We start from the raw sequence: 20223 nt of genomic DNA, 5'->3' as shown, positions 1-20223 counted from the left end.
AACAACAAGGTATTTGACATTGAAGAACACTTTTTATGCATTTGACCGGACATACTTGGCAACGTCCTTGCCCATCCCCTCCCAGTGGAAGGACTTCCCCAACCTGTCCTTGGTTATGTTCACCCCAGAATGACCACTGGGATGTCATGGCCCAAGCATAAGAGCTTGTCCTGGTACTTAGTTGGAACTACCAACTCTTTTTGAGGATTTTGGCCTTTCTGGTGTCCACCAGAAAGAATCTTGTTATATAAAAGTCCTTGTTTTACAACAAACTGGGATCGATTAGAAGAGCTGAGAGGCGGTGGGTTGCTCCGTGCCGCCGCCCAAGCTTTTTTAAGGCTGTCATCGGCTTCCTGCTCAGTCTGGAACTGTTTTCTTGAAGCTGGAGACACTAGTTCCTCCTTAGACTGTGGACTTGGGCTTGGTCCCTCTGGAAGCGATGTAGGTGATGAGGTTGTTTCCATTGACTGTGGACCGCTCTCCGCTGGTGCACAAGGTGATATTTTAGGCTCTGGCTGAGCCTCTTGGGTAGAGTTGTCTGCTGCTTCTGCCAGTTCAGGCCCGCTGGCGCCCTCTGGCGCTGGTGTCAGTGCTGGCACTGGTTCTGCCGCTGGTTGCTCTTCCAGTTCCGGTCCTGGGACTGGATGTACTATGGCTGCTGTAGTTGTTGGCATGGGATCCGGTTCCACCACTTTGGTCTGGGTCTCTGGTAACACAGACGGGGTCCTGGTGGATGGCTCAGGAACAGGGATGGGAGTGCCTGCTTGTTTGGCCTGGCTGCGGGTGACCACTTCCCCCTTCTTGGCCAGCTGCACCTGGTTGGCCAAGTTTTTCCCCAGTAGCATGGGGATGGAATAATTGTCATAGACAGCAAAAGTTCACTTTCCTGACCAGTCCTTGTACTGGTCTTCAGGGATGCTGTACCCATGGCAGGTCCTTTTAAAATTTTTCAAGAAGGCCTCAGTGTTCTCACGTGCCATGTAGGTGGGAAATTTCTTGGGATGGGGAACAGTGCCTAGAGAAGGATTGTTAGGGTTGGCTGGAACATGTGGTTAGCTCTTGCTAATTCCAGGTCTTTGTCTTTTAACTCCATTTGTTTTCTGTGCTCAGGCTCTTTGGCTGCCTCTTTGGCTTTGTGGTCAGCTTCTTGTTTCTCCAGCTCCCTCTTGTGGTTAGCCCCTCTGGCTTGTTGCTTTTCCATGTTTTTGTGCTTTTTGGTGCTGGCCACACCCCTCTGCATTCAGTGAACTGTATTGCTTGGATTACTTTTCCTACCCTTTTTATTCACGACTGAATAAAAAGAAACAAAAAACTTTTTATTTGCAAATGTGTAGCTGCTGTTTGCTGATATACTGAGAAGACCAAAAAAAACTGGTTTGTCCTGTTTCTAGCACTTGCTAAGTACCTCACAGTGGGGGTCCTTTCTAACAAGCCTCCTAGAAAAACTTACACCTCTTTCCTAGCTGTTTTTTCAAGCAACCAGAAAGAAAAAAATGGAAAAAAAGAAAAGAAGAAGAAAAAAAAAAGTCTTTTCCTAACAAAGTCTGTTAGAAAACTTTACTTCCCTCAGCTAAACCCAGCTGAAAATCTGTTTCCAAAAAAAAACCAATCTCCCCCTCCTGGCTTCCAAGAAGGTAGAAAAACCGGTTTTGCAACTGTCTTTTGCAAATGCTAAGTATCCTTTCAGTAGGTGTCCCTTCTAACAAAAGCCTTGTTAGAAAAACTGTATTCCCTTCAGCCAACCTAGCTGCAACTGCTTTTAACCCTGAAAACTGCTTGAAAACTGCCTTTTCCTCAAGCTGCCTGTCCAAGCAACCAGAAAGAAAAACTGCTTCCAACAAAGCCTGCTGGAAAACTTAATTCCCTCCAGCCAACCTTGCTGAAGATTTCTTTTAACAATACCAGTTAGAAAGTGAATACTTGTAGCCCTCCCTCTTCTCTCAGATTGCTTTCCTGCTCTAGAAGAAGAGAATAGCTCTTTTCAGCTTAGCCCAGCTGAAAAAAAAACTGCCTCTAACAATACCAGTTAGAAAACCTATGTCTGTTTCCCTTCGTGGTCTCTCTCCCTCCTAACCTGCAGTCCTGCTTTAGGAGAAGAGAATAGCAATGGCTGTCTGGTTCAGAAAAATCCCTCACCGCTGCCCACCATGTCATAGGTCTCACCCCCACTTAGAGCTGTTGGGTTCCAATGTGGGGACCTGCACTGGTTCCCCTCTAAACTAAAATCCTAGTTTAGATCTAGTAAAAGCTGCCACCACTCAATAAGGACTGTGTCTCAATCCACATACCTGATTGAGTGATGGCAGCTTTTACTAGGATTTTAGTTTAGAGGGAAACCAGTGCAGGTCCCCACATTGGAACCCAACAGCTCTAAGTGCGGGTGAGACCTATGACAGCCTTGTGGGTGAATTTGAGAGAACGTAAGGCTATGAGAGTAAACTCAGACAGAAAATCTGGAGTGGAGCCCTGAAGGCGGTCAGGTACTAATATTTTAGTATCTTTCCGGCAACTCCTTTAGCGAATCAGGTACCAGATATATTAGTTCTTCCTCTCCTCTGGATTTTACGGGTGATGCCAAGAGCAGGGTCCTGATGCATGGGCAACTCAGGGCCTCCATATCGTCTGCCCAGGCTTGCGCCCTGGAGAGATACTCTAGCTTTGCCTCGAGCGTCAACACAACATGGGAGACAGCAGTCACCGGTTCTAAGCTCTTACTTTATTGGCGTAGAGTTGAGCGCCAGGAGCTCTCTCTCAAGTGGGTCTCTTCAGCCACCTTCGTGGCTGCCATAAAACCAACTGAGTTAATTCTTTACCTCTGAGGGGCGCATACCCATGGTCTCTTGAGACTGAAGAATGCCTACTATTTGCATTATAAAAATATTAGTGGAGACCTAAATAATAAATAGCAAACAAGCCCTTCCCATTTCCTAAAAGTTCTAAAATGGGATAAATCAGACAGACAATCTTTTTATCAGAGTGACTCAAATACAAATGAATACGTGTGGTTAAGAATACATCTTATGGTATAAGAGTATCAGCTTGTGAGAACCAGCCCAGTGGCTCTGACACCAAATATTGATCACAAGAGACTTCACTGTTGTGCAATAATAAATGTACCCGTTACCCACCCCCATCTTTCATCCCTGGCAATAAATAATTGTCAATAATCTCATATCTTCCTGTTAGCATTGAAGATAAATTTTGTTGGTACTCTTTTCCTTTAAGATAGGGCACTCTGTGGAGCTGTTGTAACAAAATGTTCAGCCAGGAGAAAAAGTCACTCCTCAGCAAGCAAAGCAGGATTCCCAGCATGGGATGCCTCTTAGACCCAAAATGCTGGGGAACAATCCTTTGGACCTGATCTAAAGCCCATGGAAGTCAGTGAGAGTCTTTCCATTCCCTTGGGGAATTCATAAAAGTTAACACCCCTTTACCGGTAAATACAAGTTGAATCTTAGACTCATTCTCTGCAGTTTCTTAAGAATTGTTAGAAATTCATTTTGTCATAGGTGTGCATCCCCCAGGCGTCTGAACAACAAACGTATATGTACTCTGTCATCAGCGGTTTGTTTACTATAGCACTCCGATACCATGGTGTTGGAGGCCCTAAAAGGAAATTAGTGAGAAAACCACCTGCTATGTTTCCAGGAACCAGGTTCTATATGTTAGTTACCCATGCCAATAATGGATTAAATTTCATTTGTTTGTTTAGCAGGCCTCATTGCTATTCAGTTGCAGAGAGAGTGTACAGCTATTACACAATTTAAGCAACAATTCCTAGAGCAATTGTAAAGTGCTTTTAACTATTCTCCAGACAGGTACTAGGGTGAGGCCACAAGCTAAGTATTTATCTTTTTCTGAAGGAGACTTGGGTCCAAATTCCAATCAAGGCCACTAGTAAAAATAAGTTTGATGGCCTCATTTTAGTGTCTTGATGATACCGGCCAATATCACAAAACCTGATCACAAGCCACATTACATGACACAACTGGTATCTCTGCTCAAGAGAAGCCCAGAATTGGAGTAGCAGGAATGTGGCACGCCTGGATTGTAAATGTATTGGCAGGGCTGTGTGGGATTGGAGTATCGCTAATCTGATTGAGATGCATTATAAGGGTTTATATGGGAGCCAGGACTGGAATAGCAAGATTGTTGCGGATCAGGAATTAGCTGAAAAAGCAGTGCTATGTCACAGCCCGTGACTGAAACAGAAGGGATGATATAGATTAGGAATGAGAGGCTTTGGCACAACTATGTGAGGAAATGTATGCACTATATGACAGTGTTAGTACTTCTTTTTGGTAAGCACCACATTTACCCAATTTAAGGTGGGAGCTTATGTAGAGACTTAACGTTTCCTACATAGATTGTAAAGTGTTTGGAGGAGAGACTGTATTTTTGCTCGGTGTTTGCACTGCACCTACCTAGCACAATGAGGCCCAGGTCCATAACTGGCACTCCTAGGCACTACCACAAAACAAAAATAAAAAATAACAACATTTTCATTTTTTGAAATTGCTGATAATGTGATATTTCGAATTGCCATAAATGTTTCTGAGTCTGCCTTATGCTGCAATAAACAGAGATCAGAGCACTCAATCCATCATCACTTTGTTCACCTAAACCCTGGGACAAAATAATACTCAGTGCAATGTTATTATTTTGCCTTCATATGTCAAGTAAAATAAGGTATAAAGTAGGTAAATAAATGAATATGATAGTTCTTTAGCATTGCGTACTACCTGCTTCTTGATATTTAGCATTGGTAGCGGCAGAGCCTTGTATGTATATCCCAGTTCAGAGTTACACATACTATACTATCTAGGTACAGATTACTATTTGACTACATTCATCAATTAGACACTGAGTTCTAAAAGAGCAACAAAAGCAAATTCTCCATAGAGATTTCACAACACCTGCAGTTTTGATAGCTGATAACATAGTTATCAGCATTTGAAAAAGGGGTGTTGATTTTGTTACATATTTAACATTACAGCATACTGCAATGTAATGCAACATACAGTGATAAAATGGGACTTGATCTAACAGGATGTGACTGATGAGATGAGAACAAAATGCTGGCACTGTTTGTAGCATGCACAAACCCTCCTGCATTGTACTACAGTGCTTGTTTGGAGATACTGCACATTAGTTTAGAACAATGTCTTTTTTGCCTTGATTGTTCATTTCATTTTACTGTCATCGTACCAAGTTGTACGTTTTTAAAAACACAGTGTTTTACCATCTGTAGGTCATGAAAAGACAGATGGACGTGGAGAAACTCCACCTACAGCTCCTTGGCTGAATGCCACTGCCTGCTTAGCAATAGAGAAATCCCTCCCTTCTATAAAACTAAATGTCCTTAAATCGCTCTATTATAAAAGCTCTTTAATACAGGAACTTATTGATCTAATACATTTGAAACATTTGCAATTATTGTTAGTGAGCACAAGTAAAACAAACTATTCTTATCAGAGCTGCTGTATTACAAACACCACTTGAGTTACACTGAAGTTAATTTCCAGTTCTGTTACAGGAAACTCATCCTTATTAAAGTAACATTAAGTGTTCCTTTTTATTGATCTGCTCCTTCAGCTTAATGATAGGAACTTACTGATGTTTTAATAATAACCTTACAAGCTTTATCTCATTCTGTTTCACTGTGTGTTACTGAAAGATGCTATGGAAACTAACTTAGCATAAACATTTTGCAGATGTCTTTAAAGGCTGGGAGGGTGGGGGAAGGTTCAGTTTCACTGCATGTTAACAAAGATAGCTGGAAAACTACAAGATAAAAGAGAGCCTCGAGTGTGAACATCAAAGAATTGTTAATGACAAGAAATACCATTAGGGTTAGCATCCCTTTTGTTTCAACCCCCTCACACCTGCAGTGTTGCAGACTATGTCTTTGCTGGCACATGTGAATTACCTCCATTAGCATTTATAGAGGAGTGGTTCTAAAACAACAGAAACAGAAATGTACTCCTGCTTCTCGCTGTTGCTCCAAAAAGTCAGATATTAGTTCTCTGTGGGTTTCCTTCAAGGTGCAGTCTTTTCTGCAAAGGAAACTATAGAACCAGTATTCCATTGATTGCAAATGAACTTGGTTGAAAGGAGAGGATGGCTTTTGTTACTGAAAAGAGAAGTAATATAAGCAACTCTGAGAAGCACACATAAGAAGCTCAGACATTAGCAATAGCAAAATCAGAGCGTGAAATTCAGATTAGCCCTCCGCAGGCTGTGAGAGGAAGGGGGTATTGGAAGACTTGGCATGGCTAAAGGTGTAACCTGTTTCATTTGGCCCCTGAAAAATTTTAACAGATGGTGGGACCAGCTGTCTTTTTCAGCCATTTAATAAACTCTTCAGTGGTAACAGTTTGGGACATGGGGGGGGTTGAGTTTTTGGCCAGAGGAAAAAATAAAGAAATCTGTCCCAATTGTCTTTGCCAAGTAGTAAAGTACAGAAACATTAGGAAAAGTTAAAGTGAAAATCTAATTGATGACACTGTCCTGATTATCTGTTTCAAAAGGAAGGGGGGGATGTCTTTCAGCTCAAGTGGACCACTGCAAGCAAAATGCCTATTATTACATTGTTATCTCTATCTGTCATTTTAATTTCAGTCCTTGCAAAGGAATCACATAATTAGAAATCTTAAATGAACTGCAGAATGAGAAATTGACTTGGTTTTTGAGACACAAGTGTCTGTCAAAGGAAAAGTCAAAATGACCTGCGTTATTAAAAAGACATTCTTGCACCAGATAAGGTTCAAACAATCTGCCCAGATGAATAGATCAGTCAATGAACTTATCCTAATGTACATAATATAATTATCTAAAATGCCAAGAGAGCTGCCTTTTTAGGTTCATATAAGACTCAGAGATTTAATACAAACCTAAGTGATACACGAGTTTTTGTTTTTAGCATGAGATCTTACAAAAATATACAATTGCAGCTCTATTTGTTTTCTTGAGCTAATTTTTTTTGAATTAACATTTCCAACACAACAGTTAAATGGCAACTCTTCAATTCGATGAGAGATGTTATATTTTAAAAGCATGTCTAGTGTCTTTGAACAGAACAGTTCTTTTTGCACATTTACATGATACCCAGCTGAGCAGCCGCCCCTTCCATTTGACAAGGGCTTTGTTCTGCCTACAGGCCTATTATAAGCCCCAGATTGTTTGCCCTTAATAAATTGCAACAATAAGACAGAAACCTCTTTTCAAGTTAGAAGAAATACAACACATTCTCTAGATAGCTACACATAAGAAGTTTAATAGTGACAACAGAAACAAATCTTGCAAATCTCATTTGCTCTGCTCACAGATCATTTCAGTTAAGGCAGCCAGAAAGTATGGCTTCTTTCTGTACAGGTAACAAAAGCCTAGAGAAAATAATGATGGGGTAAAACATGTCTGTCTTTCTAGAATGATTTATTCTAGAGTCACATGGTTTTGCACCATGCTTCACAATGTGAAATTATATTCCATATAATGCTACGCAGAGATTAATTGGGGCTAAAACTGAAAGAAATATATGAACAGTAGAATTTGTCGCAGAAAAATGCAGTGTGGTTTCATGAGAGAAAATAGTGTAAGATTTACAGTTTAAAGCTTGATCCTCCTCTCCAATACATTGAAACTTCAGAGAGAGAGTGTGTGTGTGTGTGTGTGTGTGTGTACACCTCCATTTAATTGAAAAGACCTACATTAGTGTCTGACCTACAAAGAGGATACAAAGAACCAATACTGCTTTTACATGGCTAATGCAGATTCCCCTTTAGTTCAAATACAGGGCTTGTGAGGCCACATTTGGAAGCATTAACTGACACTGTTTGGGTGTGTATGTAGCCATGGATTGTTAAACTAGGTATGTTACAAACTCAGCTTCTGCCTTTATTGAGCTTCAAGTCTCAATATGTTCTGCATATTTTCTCTTCAGGATGGAAATTTCCAACAATTTTCAGAGAGCAATTTATTTCAGAAAATTATCTTACAACTAAGAGGGTATGTATGGTAGGCATGATTTTCAAAAGTGACAAGTGATTTGGGGCCAACTTACAAAATGCTAAATGTGCCAGATTTTCAGAAGGTGAGAGCACCTATCATCAATCCACCAAACGAGAGGAAAATATATAAGGCTTTATGTATTAGAAACTGTCTAGTAGCTCGATAATATTACCTCTTTTCAGAGAGAAATTTGAGTAGCTAGTGCATAAATATTTTGCATTTCAAAGTTGCCTATTTTTGATTTGCAGGCAGAAATCTAGAGGATACAAATATTAGCACTGCTTTGATAAAGAGAAACGGTGCTCTCATTCAATATCTGAAACTTTTGCTGACCAGATGAAAGTATAGTGATGTGAATTTTTCAGCTGAATGTAGTGCTCATGATAGGTGCTGACTCGACAGAGTTAAAGGCTAAACTTCTCTATTTTTGGGTGTTCTTGAACTGTAGACTGTGGCTCTGGGGGCTCTTTGAGGACTTCCCTGGAAATCTTCAGTGTTACAGCTAACTCTGTGCTGTGCTCCTCTTTTACGCTCAACTCAGTCATGGCATCAGCTCCCTGAATTGAGGAAAGAAAGGCCTCATCTTCCTTCTCACTAAAAAGGGGGAATCTGAGATCAAAATGGCCATGACTTTACCATCTCCTATTTCATTTCAAAAGAGGATGGATTACAAATGTGGGGATGGCTTCCTTCCCCTCAGCACAATGAGATAGTGGCAGCCATATTTTTGCTTCATGCTGCTGCACTGAGCTCAACAGAACAGCATACTTAATGTTACCTCTGAGAGAGGAAACTATTTCTGTTATATCTTAGGGCTTCCTATAATGCCTTTCACTGTAGTATCCAGTTTCTGGGGTTGCAAAGAGGGAGACAGTTCTAGGGGTTGACTCGGTTGAGATGGACAAAGCATTGCTGGTGATCTCTGGTGAATGAATGGAAAAGTGAGTAGATTCCAGGATCATGGGGGTACAGAGACAGGTGGAAGTGGATAAAAGGCAGGAAGAAACAATAGAATATGAGAGAGAAAAGATGAGAAGATTGGGGTAAAGGAGGGAGCAAATAGAAGACATTTAGGCTATATTCACACTATGAGGTAGAGGGGTGATTCCCAGCTTACATACACATACTCATGCTAGCTCTCCTCTGAGAATAGTGTAGCAATGGTAGCATTTGGACAAAATACTTGATAAGTGATTCCTAGGCTCACAAAATTTGTTTGATCACAGATCAAGTGCAGTATGAAAAGTAGCAGTACAAGTTTGTTCTCAGTATCCTATGAGTCTCCATTCAATTTTTAGTTCATCTGGAACTGTCTACAAATTGTGATGTGTAACAGGATTGAAATTCATTGCATGTAGGGAGGCCACTGAATAGCTGTCATGTGGTAATGATTTTCCATCCCTACTGCTCTGACCTGAATTCAGTCCTGTGAAAAGCTCCACAATGAGTTACCAGTCCTCTGAACCATCCAGCCGCACATGATGTGAGATTGTGAATTATAAAATAATTAATAAAAATATAATATTCAATAAAATATTGTGAATTATAAAGTAATTCATATACAATAAATCATAATAGTGGCTTTAGGAATGTTTGAGTAAGCTAGCAAGGAAAAAATTAAATGCCCAAAAACTTGTTTAAGAAGGTTGAGGTTGCCCTGTGGTGCCTTGTGCCCTTCAATATTTCGAGCTCAGCTAAACTCAAACCTCTGAAAACCAGGAAATAAAGAACTAAAGTAATGGGATCTTAAATATCTGAAAACCAGGTAATACAGAGTTAAGATACATGCCAGTGCAACCGTAACTTTTCCCCACCTGGAGCTGGCAGCACCCCCTGAGAATTATCTGCATGCACTCCAGTTGCATTCACTGTGTTTAAGCTGTATGAATGGTGGAGGGATTAGTTAGAGAAGGTTGGCAGAGCTGTGATTGTGGTATGAAGAGATCTGGGGGGCTGCTCCTCTCGGGGAGGTGTGTGAGCCCCTCTTCCCGCTGCCCCTCACCTTGTGTGTGTGTGTGTGTGTGTGATCAAAGAAAAGAGTGTCTGTGCACCTTGAGAAATCCAATATTCCTCATTTCAGCACTGAGTTCTGCAGGTTGTGAGTAGCAGTACACTGGTGTCAACTTGCCATTGGGTTTGTTAGCAGTGAGGTGGGATATGAGGTCTGTGTATTTAATGACGGGTAGGGCAAGTATAGTGTTGTGGATAAGGGGGAAGCAGTTGTAATATGTGGTGGAGGGATTGTAACATTTAGCAAGTGTGTTTCTGTAAAGCGGGTTTAGTGTTTGAGTGTAGAGCACATACACGTAGCTTTTCTGTCAGTGCTTATGAACCTGTGCTATGCAGCAAGCATGTCTGTTCTCAGCTCCGCACCCAGAAGGATGACTCACAGGAAGAGTCAGGGAGAAGGGCTTAAACACTCCCCCCTGCAGAGGGGCAGGGCCTTGTTCACACACAAGGTCCAGAAAGAGGAGCTCAGACACACACACCCCCAGAAGGGGCCAAGCCCCTAGTTCCTGGTTCATACATGGGGGGCAAGGAGAGGGGCTCAGACTGCCCCTGGGGGAGAGGGAGAAGAGCTCAGACCCCCTCAGAGGAGCAGGGCCCCTAGATCCCATCTCACATGGGGACCCAGGGAGATGTGCCCCCCCAGAATAACTTCTTTAATATAACCCCCTCTCCCCAAAGTAGGAGTTCCAGGCAGTAATGGAGAAAAATCCCAAGGTACTGAGATCAATTTGGGGAGGATCACAGCCACAGTTTAAGGCCCAGATATGGGCAGAAAAACATGATGATAAACGTGATTTTGTAAAATTCTGGGTTTTTAAGGAGGGCTATATCTCAGGAACTCCATGTTCAAATGACCTCAGACTTGGATTACCCAGCACCCCCTGGGCCTGAGATCCATTGCATTTCAAGATAATCCAGTTAAGCATGCAGATTTTAGATCACTTAGAAGAGCCCATCTTTAAACAGAAAGTGATGCGCAACCTTAACTATAAGGGAGCTGGGCTTCTGCTATGTATAGCTGATAAGTACTGCCCAGCCAGCCAGCACATTCCATTCCATGTTTCTTGCCAGGGATTCTGGTTTATTGTCAGCCCCAACCCTAATCCTGGGTCTTCTGCCAGCCTCAGTCCTATCCCTATCCCAGGTTCCCTGCCTGCTCCAGCCCTTCCTGTCTGGTGCTTTGTGCACTGCAAATAGGCTGTAGCATCTCTACTTATACATATGCACTGCCTTATAAAGGGTACTACCCTCAGTGTGTGAGAGAAAATGCTGGTCGTCTGAGGATTGTCTGATTGGAATGGCACCAGTGAACAGAGGAAGTGGCTAGTTTTATAGACACTGTGATCAGAATTCCAGCTAGGACTATAAAGTAGGGAGCAGTAGTGGTATCTGAATTAACAGAGAGCATAGGATCACCCAGTAGGAGGTCACAAGGATATTGGAAAACTGAGGCAGAAATTTTCCTTTGTCTCTCCCTATATTAAACTCTTCAGATAAAGTAACACTAGCCTAATATGGAAAACTAGATAAAACTGTAAATGTAATGCTTTCTCTTGGGTGTCTGCAGTAGAATTTAATAGATGGGGCTGTGAACATTGCTGGAACCAATTTCTCTGTTGATGTTAGGAAGAACCACCCCAAAATGCACTATGTGCATTTCTGAACCTCTGATTTAGGAGGGGTTTTGTGTTTACTCTGTTCCTTTATAAACATTGTTTTGCTTCTAGAAGGCAAATTATCTTATTCTTAAATTAGAAACAACTAAATGAAAACTGGCAAGAGAACTTCATAAATCAGCCGATAACTATATCTCATTAAAAAGAATCATTGACACTACAGAAGAGCTTCTTCCTGAATCACTCAATGTACCAAATATACTTAGCATGTGTAGCAATGGCTATAAAAAAAAAAGTGGCAAAGCATGAGATCCCTGCTCTGCTTTTATTCAGGCAACACTCCCATTGGTTTCAGCGAGAATGTTGACTGTATAAGACTGCAGCCTTTGGCCCTGTATTCTGACATTTTGAATAAGAGAAGAATTTTCATTGTTAAGTTTAGATGTTAGCATGTAAATGACCACAGAACTCTAATTCTCTACTCCATTGTCTCCTCTCCTACTTCTTCACTTTAAGGTAAATTTTGTGGTGAGTGGCTCCTTGTGCTTTAATATTCCCCCACTCCCCTTTAAGCTGACAATGGTTGTCAACCACCGATTCTTCCTGGCTCCCCTCAACTGGTATTAAAAATGGTTTGAGTGCTACTGTAAACAGAGATGAGCCATTTTGGTATTAGAGTCACTGCACTGCATCACAAGATATTTGGTAGTTTACCTAGCCCCTTCCAGACAAAGGCCAGGCCTGCACTACAAAGTTTGGTCAACATAGCTATGTCGGTCAGGGTTGTGAAAAACCACATCCTCTAGCCAACATAGCTATGCCAGGAAAAACCCCAATGTAGATGCAACTATGCCAACATAAAAGTGCTTCTGTCAACATAGCTAATGTTGTTCAGGGAGGTGGTGTTACTATGCCAGCAGAAGAACTCTTGTTGGCATATACTGAGTCTACAGTATGGGGCTTTGCTGGTATAGCTATACTGGTACAGCTGGTTCAGCAAGGCATATGCAGTGTAGACAAGGCCTAAGGACTAGGAGATTAGGACTGACAATACAATCCAGATATATTGTTTGCATTCAACTACAGCAGAATCAACACCTATTACAATTACAGGGCTATTGTCAGGTCTCATATTGCTACGGTTTCATTATGTTATTAAATGTACTAAAATACATTTACTGCTACATTGTGTAGTATTATAAGCAATTAAAATAATATTTGATAGTTTGTTGACATACACTATCTTTACTGAGGCAGTATCCCTTCCTTTTTTATTATTTGTTTACTTGATCATTTGCAAACAAACATCAGTAATTTGCAATGGGTCACCCATTCATTGTAAATTAGTAAGGTTCTACTGTGGTACACAAAGAGTGGGTTAAATTCAGCTCTCAGATACCCCCTAGAAATCCCCATGGATAGAAATTAAAATGACCACACTGGGTCATTTTAGCAGGCAGACTAAATGTAGCTATTGCACTGGGGCATGCTCCCCCAGTGCCCTAAATGCATCTGCCCTCTATAATCAGAATGTCACCAGTCACTGCCACTCTGATGCTGTCCTTCTGCCTTTCCACCTCCCAGTGCTCCTGTCTCTCAGAGTCGCAGTTTAGCCTTGATTCTCTGTTCTGACTACACAAGTATATCTTGTTAATAAATGTGTTCCTGTAAAAGCAGAGCCTGTCCTCTGCTCTCTGGGTGCAGAGGGCACTCTTGCCATAAAACATGTCTGGTTCCTATTGCTCAAGGGGAGTAGGATTTGGGACTCGAAGCATATTGTCATACAGGGGATTTGGGGGTGGTGCAGGATTAGACCAAGGGGTGAAGGCCAGAAGGCCCACCGCTCCTTCTGACAGAGAGGGACTATTAGGCAATGGAAACTACCCCAGTCATTAGACTGGAGTAGTTGTCATGTGATGGCTATGCTGGCTGCTCCATGGCCTGTTTCTTCCTATGAAGTTCCCAACGTCCAACCCAGTTTGGGTCTGAGCAATAGAGACTAGTTTAAGAGCTAAGTGAAATGTAGGATGATCCTGCTTGCTTCAGCCTGTGAATGGCAGGCCAGGTGTAGTAATAGGTAAATTTCTCAATAAATGCTTCCTTATCATTGTTAATTAATTTTAGAGTTCCATGTTTCAAACCGTAGCGGAAATCTTTTATCAAGAAAAATGGGTTAGAAGAGTTGTACAATCTAGTAACCTGAATACAGACTAGAAGCCAAGGAATTCCTGAGTTCTAGTTCCAACTCTGTAACTGACTCCCTCTGTGTCTTAGGTCAAGTCACTTAAATCCTTTGCCCTGATTGCTCCATCCATTAAATGGGAGATGACGGCTAATCCTGTGTCGGGGGGGGGGGGGGCGCTGTGAAACTTAGTTAATGTTTGCAAAGCACTTTGAAGATGAAAGGTGTTATGTAAGTCTTCACCATTATATACATTTTGTTGTTTTGTTTATAGAAAAACAATTTTAAAAATTATCATTACAGCACATTGAATAATTTAATTTTTCACATTCCTTATATATTGAGTTATGTGTTACATCGAAAGAATAAGATCTCAGAACATGATGTGATTCAGAAGACCCACCACATACTTTGTAAGAGATTTTCTAAATGGAGCGGTTTTAAAAATCAAACATTGTAAAGAGCTGTCCAGTTGGAGAAGAGGAGTTCAGTCCATTTCATAAATCTGACTGATATTTCACAAAAACCTTCTTGGGGGCCCTGAACTGAAATGCTGGCCAGGAGAGGTTTGAGGGGACTAGTACTTTTTACAATCCCCTGTTATTAACCAGACAAATGGTGGTAATCACATATGCCCCAATATTAGTTAGTACCAGTGGCTACACAGAGAGATTGCTTGACAGCTGCAGTACCCATATACCGAGCACTGGAATGTGTTCTCTGGTAACATCTGGGTATGTGAATATGCTTCCTAGCTGGCTTCTTATGGCCCTGTGGCTGGCTGCACTGCTAGATGTTCCAGCAGTTGTGGGGCTGATTTCGAGTCATGGTCGTGATGGGCTCTTTTATTTTCTTAAATTACTCTGACTCCCAGACTCTGGGAATAATTTGTACATTTTTGTAAATTATAAAATTCTTCATTGGTTGATAAGGAGAGCTTTCCTGTGTCCTGACTGACTGGTGTGGAAAGGAGCATGCCAGCTTTAAAACTACCAACATTCAGGTGCATGATTGCCTTAGTGTTGCACTTTATATATATCCAAAGAATAGGCTACTTGGAAAGTAAGTATGTGTGTAGATCGGGGTGAAAGTAACTTAAAGGACTTACTGGTAAGCCAGAGTCCTGAGCAGGGGGCCCTCAACCAGAAGAGGCAAGGCCTTTGGAGCCCCGGGCTCCGGCTGCAGTAGTGGCGGCCCTTTAAATCACTGCCGGAGCTACCAGCTGCAGAGGCGGCTGGAAGCCCCAGAGCTTGGGGGCCATTTAAAGGGTCTGGGTATCCAGCCGCTGCTACTGTCCCGAGCCCTTTAAATCTCCACCGGCTCCAGCAGTGGGGCTCTGGTGGCAATTTAAAGGGTCTGGGGTGGTAGTGGTGGCCAAAGCTCTGGGCCCTTTAAATTGCCGCCCAAGCCCCACTGCTGGAGCCCACAGCAATTTAAAGGGCCCGGGGCGCCGGCCACTACTACCGTCCCAGGCCCTTTAAAGTGCCACCAGAGCCCCACTGCTGCTACCCCGGGGCTCTGGCAGCGGGGCTCAGGTGGCGATTTAAAGGGCCACTACTGGGAGCCCCAGGCCCTTTAAATTGCCGCTGGAGAAGCCGGTCTGGTACGTCCCACTGGCTTACTTTCACCTCTGGTATAAAAGAGAGAGGTATAAAAGTAGCCCTTCAAATGATTTTGCCTTTGTTCTCAGACAATGGTTCCCTCCCACCACATTTCTGGTCCCCTGACCAGATTCCCATTCATCTTTTCCCCTGATCTGCCCCTCACAGTCCTGCTGGGTTTTTTGGTTTAGTTTGGTTTTTGTTTGGGGGGTGGGCAGAGATCGGGGAGGGGAGAGGGATAGTTCTTGTAAATTATAGTTGCTGCAGTTATATCACACCAAAACCATGTTTTATTTCATGCAAGGTACAGTAGCTGAAGTTACATAGCTATTGTACCTTGCAAAATAAAACATGGATTTGATGTGCTCTCTTCTTCAGTAGTCTTTGAAGAACAGGCTATTTGGAAAGTAGCTCTGTTGTCATTAGAACGGATTTGGTACAGCAAGCATTCGGCATTTGTAACATAACTTGGTCATCCATTAACAATTGTTTGTTTTATTATTGTTTGAATAACTGATTCAGTCAAATTGATAGTTTGACAACTAGATGATCCACCTGATATTAAAGTGCTGATTGATCATATGTTATTTCCATTTAAACTTTGTTGTTTGCAGTTTTGAAACACAGCATAAACAGCTGTGTAATCTGTCAATAAATGTACTAAGTAACCAAAATGAATGACCATGCAGATCCAGTTTTTAGATCTTACATTTGCTGTCTAGTTAAGACATAACCACATTACATAGTGAATAATTAAATATAAGTAGATGGTTAGTGCTTGTTTATCTGTGCCTGTAAAATGAAATGATCCCTATCAATCTCACCCAAACTAATCATGCAGCTAAAAAAATCATGTTTTTTATCCTGTGTTTCCTAAAATGTGAGGACAAGAAGGACATCAACAGACAGATCTCTTGATTGTTGTCTAGAGTCTCAACCTGCTTGCTTGCTTCTTTCTTTCTTTCAATAAATTTCTAGCTGATATGGTTGTGAAGAAAATCTTTAAAATGTGAAGCAGGTATAACCGATGTAGCAAGGTCGACCTGAGTTTCCAGAGAGCTTGAAACAATAGCTTTGAGAAGAGACTGTCATAAATTTCATTGGGCTCTAACTTGGATGCTAGTGATGATACTTTAAATGTTAACTCTTTCACTGCTCATTAAAGTGTGGAAAAAATGAGAGGAAGTATCATATTATGAAAATCTATACCAATGTTTCCAAAAGGCAAGGAGAGGGAGAGTAAAAGACTAGCCAGGGATAGTGCAGAAGACGTATATATTAAAATGTTTAGGTCATTAACAACATATAGCAAGGTTGTAGCAGAGGTACAAATGGTTTTATTTTCTTGAATGTCAGATTAGCTTTAAAAGATTTGGGAAACACTACATTAAACTATGTGAAATTCAAACCTTGGTTGGAAAATGATAATGCAAGCCTCAAAGTCCTCAGTATATTTCTGCTCTGTGTCAGTCTCGATATGTTTTAGCACTTTTCCTTTGTTTGAAGGAAAAATGTGTCATGTTTAAGTGGACTCAAGAGACTTTATAGAAAACTTTAGTCTTGCTTTTATTTTTGTCCCATCGCAAGATGCAAATTGCGCACAGTTAAGGCTCTAGAGGTACAACTGCATCAAACCTGTTTCCCAGATAGCCAGATCTTGTAAACAAACCCTGTAGGCTAATGTACCAAAAACATGTGAACGGAGGACTTCATTTCCTCATTAGACTTGCTCCAATCCATACTGTATCCTAGCATAACAATTGTGGGGGATGCTTTTCACAATTATTAATAGTTTGTCTGGGTCTGTCATTACTGTGTTGTGCCTGAGTCAGACATGGGAGTGGATATTTCACCCTGGTGGGCTGACTGAGAAGCAGAGCCTACCCACACAGGGGGAAAAGGTGGAGGCTCTTTCTAAAAAAGTAGAGTAATTATCCAGAAAAAAGTGACTTTTGTCCCTGAATAGGATGTGCACACAGGGAGCTATTCTGGAATAGTTTAAGAACATAAGAAAGGCAATACTAGGTCAGACCAATGGTCCATCTAACCCAGTATCCTGTCTTCCGACGGCAGCCAGTGCCAGATGCTTCAAAGGGAGTGAACAGAACAGGACAGTGATCCATCCCTTGACGCCCATTTCCAGCTCTGGCAGTCAGAGGTTTAGGGGCACCCAGAGGATGGGGTTGCATCCCTGACCATCTTGGTTAATATCCTATCCTCTGTGAATTAGCAAATTCTTTTTTGGACCCAGTCACATTTTTGGCCTTCACTGCATCCCCTGGCAATGAGTTCCACAGGTTGATGGTGTGTTGTGTGAAGAAGTACTTCCTGTTTGTTTGTTTGTTTTTGTTTTGTTTTAAACTTGCTCCCTATTAATTTCATTGGCTGACCCCTGGTTCTTGTGAAGGGATAAATAATACTTCCCTATTCACTTTCTCTGCAGCTCAAGGTTGCAGCTGCTGACTATGCTTTGTTCTGAGGGTTGCAGCCTCCAGTGCTGGCAATATTATGCATGCATAATTTTCTGGTTTCTTTTTAAACTATAATTACCACTTTGTTAGGTTCAGTGCTCCAAAGAGTGGTATTTTGACCATTGTAGACCCAGCACTTTTGAATCCTCCTGCTCCTCTTTCAGTGCATCCTCAGGTCTTCTTGAAGCAGTATCTGTTAAACTGACAGGCCTGATTATGAAATGGAGCCTGTGAAAAGTATGGGACTGACCCCAGCTACTGTGCCAGTCAGAGTACACTGCTCTGAACCTTCCTTCGGGACACACCTGACTGGCACTAGCCTGAAAGACAGGGCACTAGCAGTAGACAAAGGAAAGTAACTTTTACTAAACTCTCCTTTTATTTAAATGAAATTTATTTATTCTGTTTAGGGCAGAACTTGCTTTCTGGAGCAGTTTCTCCAAACCCTCTGAGCTCTGTCACTGGGCTTGACTTACCACAGGCAGTATGTTCTTGGGTCAGGTGTTCAGGAGTTAAAGAGCAACTGCTTCTTGTACCCTGGACTTTTCCTTAAATCCACAAACCTCCTCAAACCTCAAAGGTAACGCAGAGGATATCGGATTGCAGAGGGAGGGGGGAGTAATCCTTCCAGCTGGAGAGGATAAAGTTTGATCTCTTCCACACTGAAGGTTGGGAACAATGGGAGCTTTCTGCTGGAGCAGGATTTCAAAGGCCCGCTGAAGAATACTTTGTTGTAGATCACTGAGGATATTGGCAGATGCCCTTCACTAGCTTTGTGTGCTGTTCTCACAGTTCCAGTGTCCAGTAGCCTGAAGCACCTTTAACAAAGCAGGAACACGGTGTAAGACAGAGGTGGGAAATGCGAGCGGACAAAGACAGGAGGGGTTTTGTGTAGTGAGGGTGAGGCTGTCTTTGGAAGAGGCTGCTAGAGCCCTGACCAGCCTGCCTGGGCAGGGCAGTACAGGGGCCGTCACTTAGGTTATTTATGAAGTACGTGGGGTGTATTGTTGACACATGGAGTCTCACTCTATGGAAATGCTTGCCCCAATGCACTGTTTGAAGCTAACTCACTGCTAGTGTGTCTGATCTCTGGGTGTGCTACAGGACATTCCCCCACCTCTCCTCTCTTTCCACAGATCGCCTTGGTTCACGGTTCTCTCTGCTCACTGGGGAAGACGTGTGAATGCGCACTACCCCCACGGCTCCACTCTTCTGCTGGTCCAGGAGATCACCTCCTGCCGGGCTCGCTTTGCCGCTGCTCTTTGGGGTCCCTACACCAGGCTGCAGCCATCCACAGGGAGAGAAATACACCCACACTGGGACAAGTTACAGCTGCCGTCTCCCAGCTGGGTCTGGCCTTAGCCCTTGCTGCTTTAAAACTCCGTTCCACTAGTACAGCCTAGTCCTTATGCGGTGGATTTTGAGTTTACGTAGAAGTGTCATGTTTCATCTGCGTATATACCGCAGCATACGTATTAGCTCTGTAACCCAGATAATAACGGATTGGATTGACCCTCTTCTACCCCCACATTGGGTGGGTTTTGTTTTTTTGTGGCTGTGAAATTCTAGTCAATTCTGCCTCTTTTAAGGGCTGGTTCATGTATTGTTCCTGATCTTTGATGTCTCTTTACTTTACATTAGGATGAAGCAGCAGCCCATTTCTCGTGAAAATAGTGCTTTCTGTAACTGAATTGACATTTGGCCTTGATACCTGTATCTTCTGATAACTGAAACAAATTTCTAAAATAAATATTGTACTTTGATCTTCCAGTCCTGCATTTTAATGACAGCTCTGAACATCACTTCATTAAGAATACATTTCAGGAGACCGAAATGCTGCGAGTTTGAACACTAATTATTTGTACAGAAAATTACTGCTGCAACATTTCATTATTCTGCCCATTGTTTGTTCCGGAAACTAGAAATTCCCCCTCGATTTTTTAAGTCAATTGCTTCCATCCATGCGGAGTTTATGGCATCCGAGGTATGGATTCCGTATGGGAACTTAATCCAACTTTCTACTAACTGTTTTGCAATGTAACAAATCATTCTGGATATTCAAAATACGTGGAGGAATAATTTATGTGAAGGGGAAAGGGAAACACCGGCGCGTTCAATTGCTTTAAAAATTGTACCTTTGACTTCCATTTCGTTTCTGAATTTTATTATTCAAATTACCCCTCAATCAAAGATACAATTCACCCGTGAAAAAGATCTCGATAGAAATCAGATCAAACTTGTAAAAGTTTAGGGACGGTGAAAGTGACATAGCCTGACGTGTGGGTGGTTCGCTTATTACATCTCCAGGAAAGGTACACGTTATCAGAATGGGC

General features: G+C 42.1%; 1 protein-coding gene across 1 annotated transcript in view; it reads left to right on the top strand.

Moving 5' to 3' along the window:
- The window catches only part of MYO3B (myosin IIIB), a 347455-nt gene extending 328300 nt beyond the window's left edge, over positions 1–19155 (top strand). Inside the window, exon 38 of the mRNA XM_039493716.1 lies at positions 19027–19155. The gene's annotated coding sequence lies outside the window, so the exon portion shown is untranslated. The remainder of the gene's footprint in view (positions 1–19026) is intronic.
- The last annotated feature ends 1068 nt before the right edge of the window (positions 19156–20223 follow it).

The sequence above is a fragment of the Mauremys reevesii genome, linkage group 11 (assembly GCF_016161935.1).
Source record: "Mauremys reevesii isolate NIE-2019 linkage group 11, ASM1616193v1, whole genome shotgun sequence".
Taxonomy (NCBI): domain Eukaryota; kingdom Metazoa; phylum Chordata; order Testudines; family Geoemydidae; genus Mauremys; species Mauremys reevesii.
The sequence above is the reverse complement of the archived record's forward strand: the minus strand, read 5'-3'. Positions and strand labels throughout refer to the sequence as shown.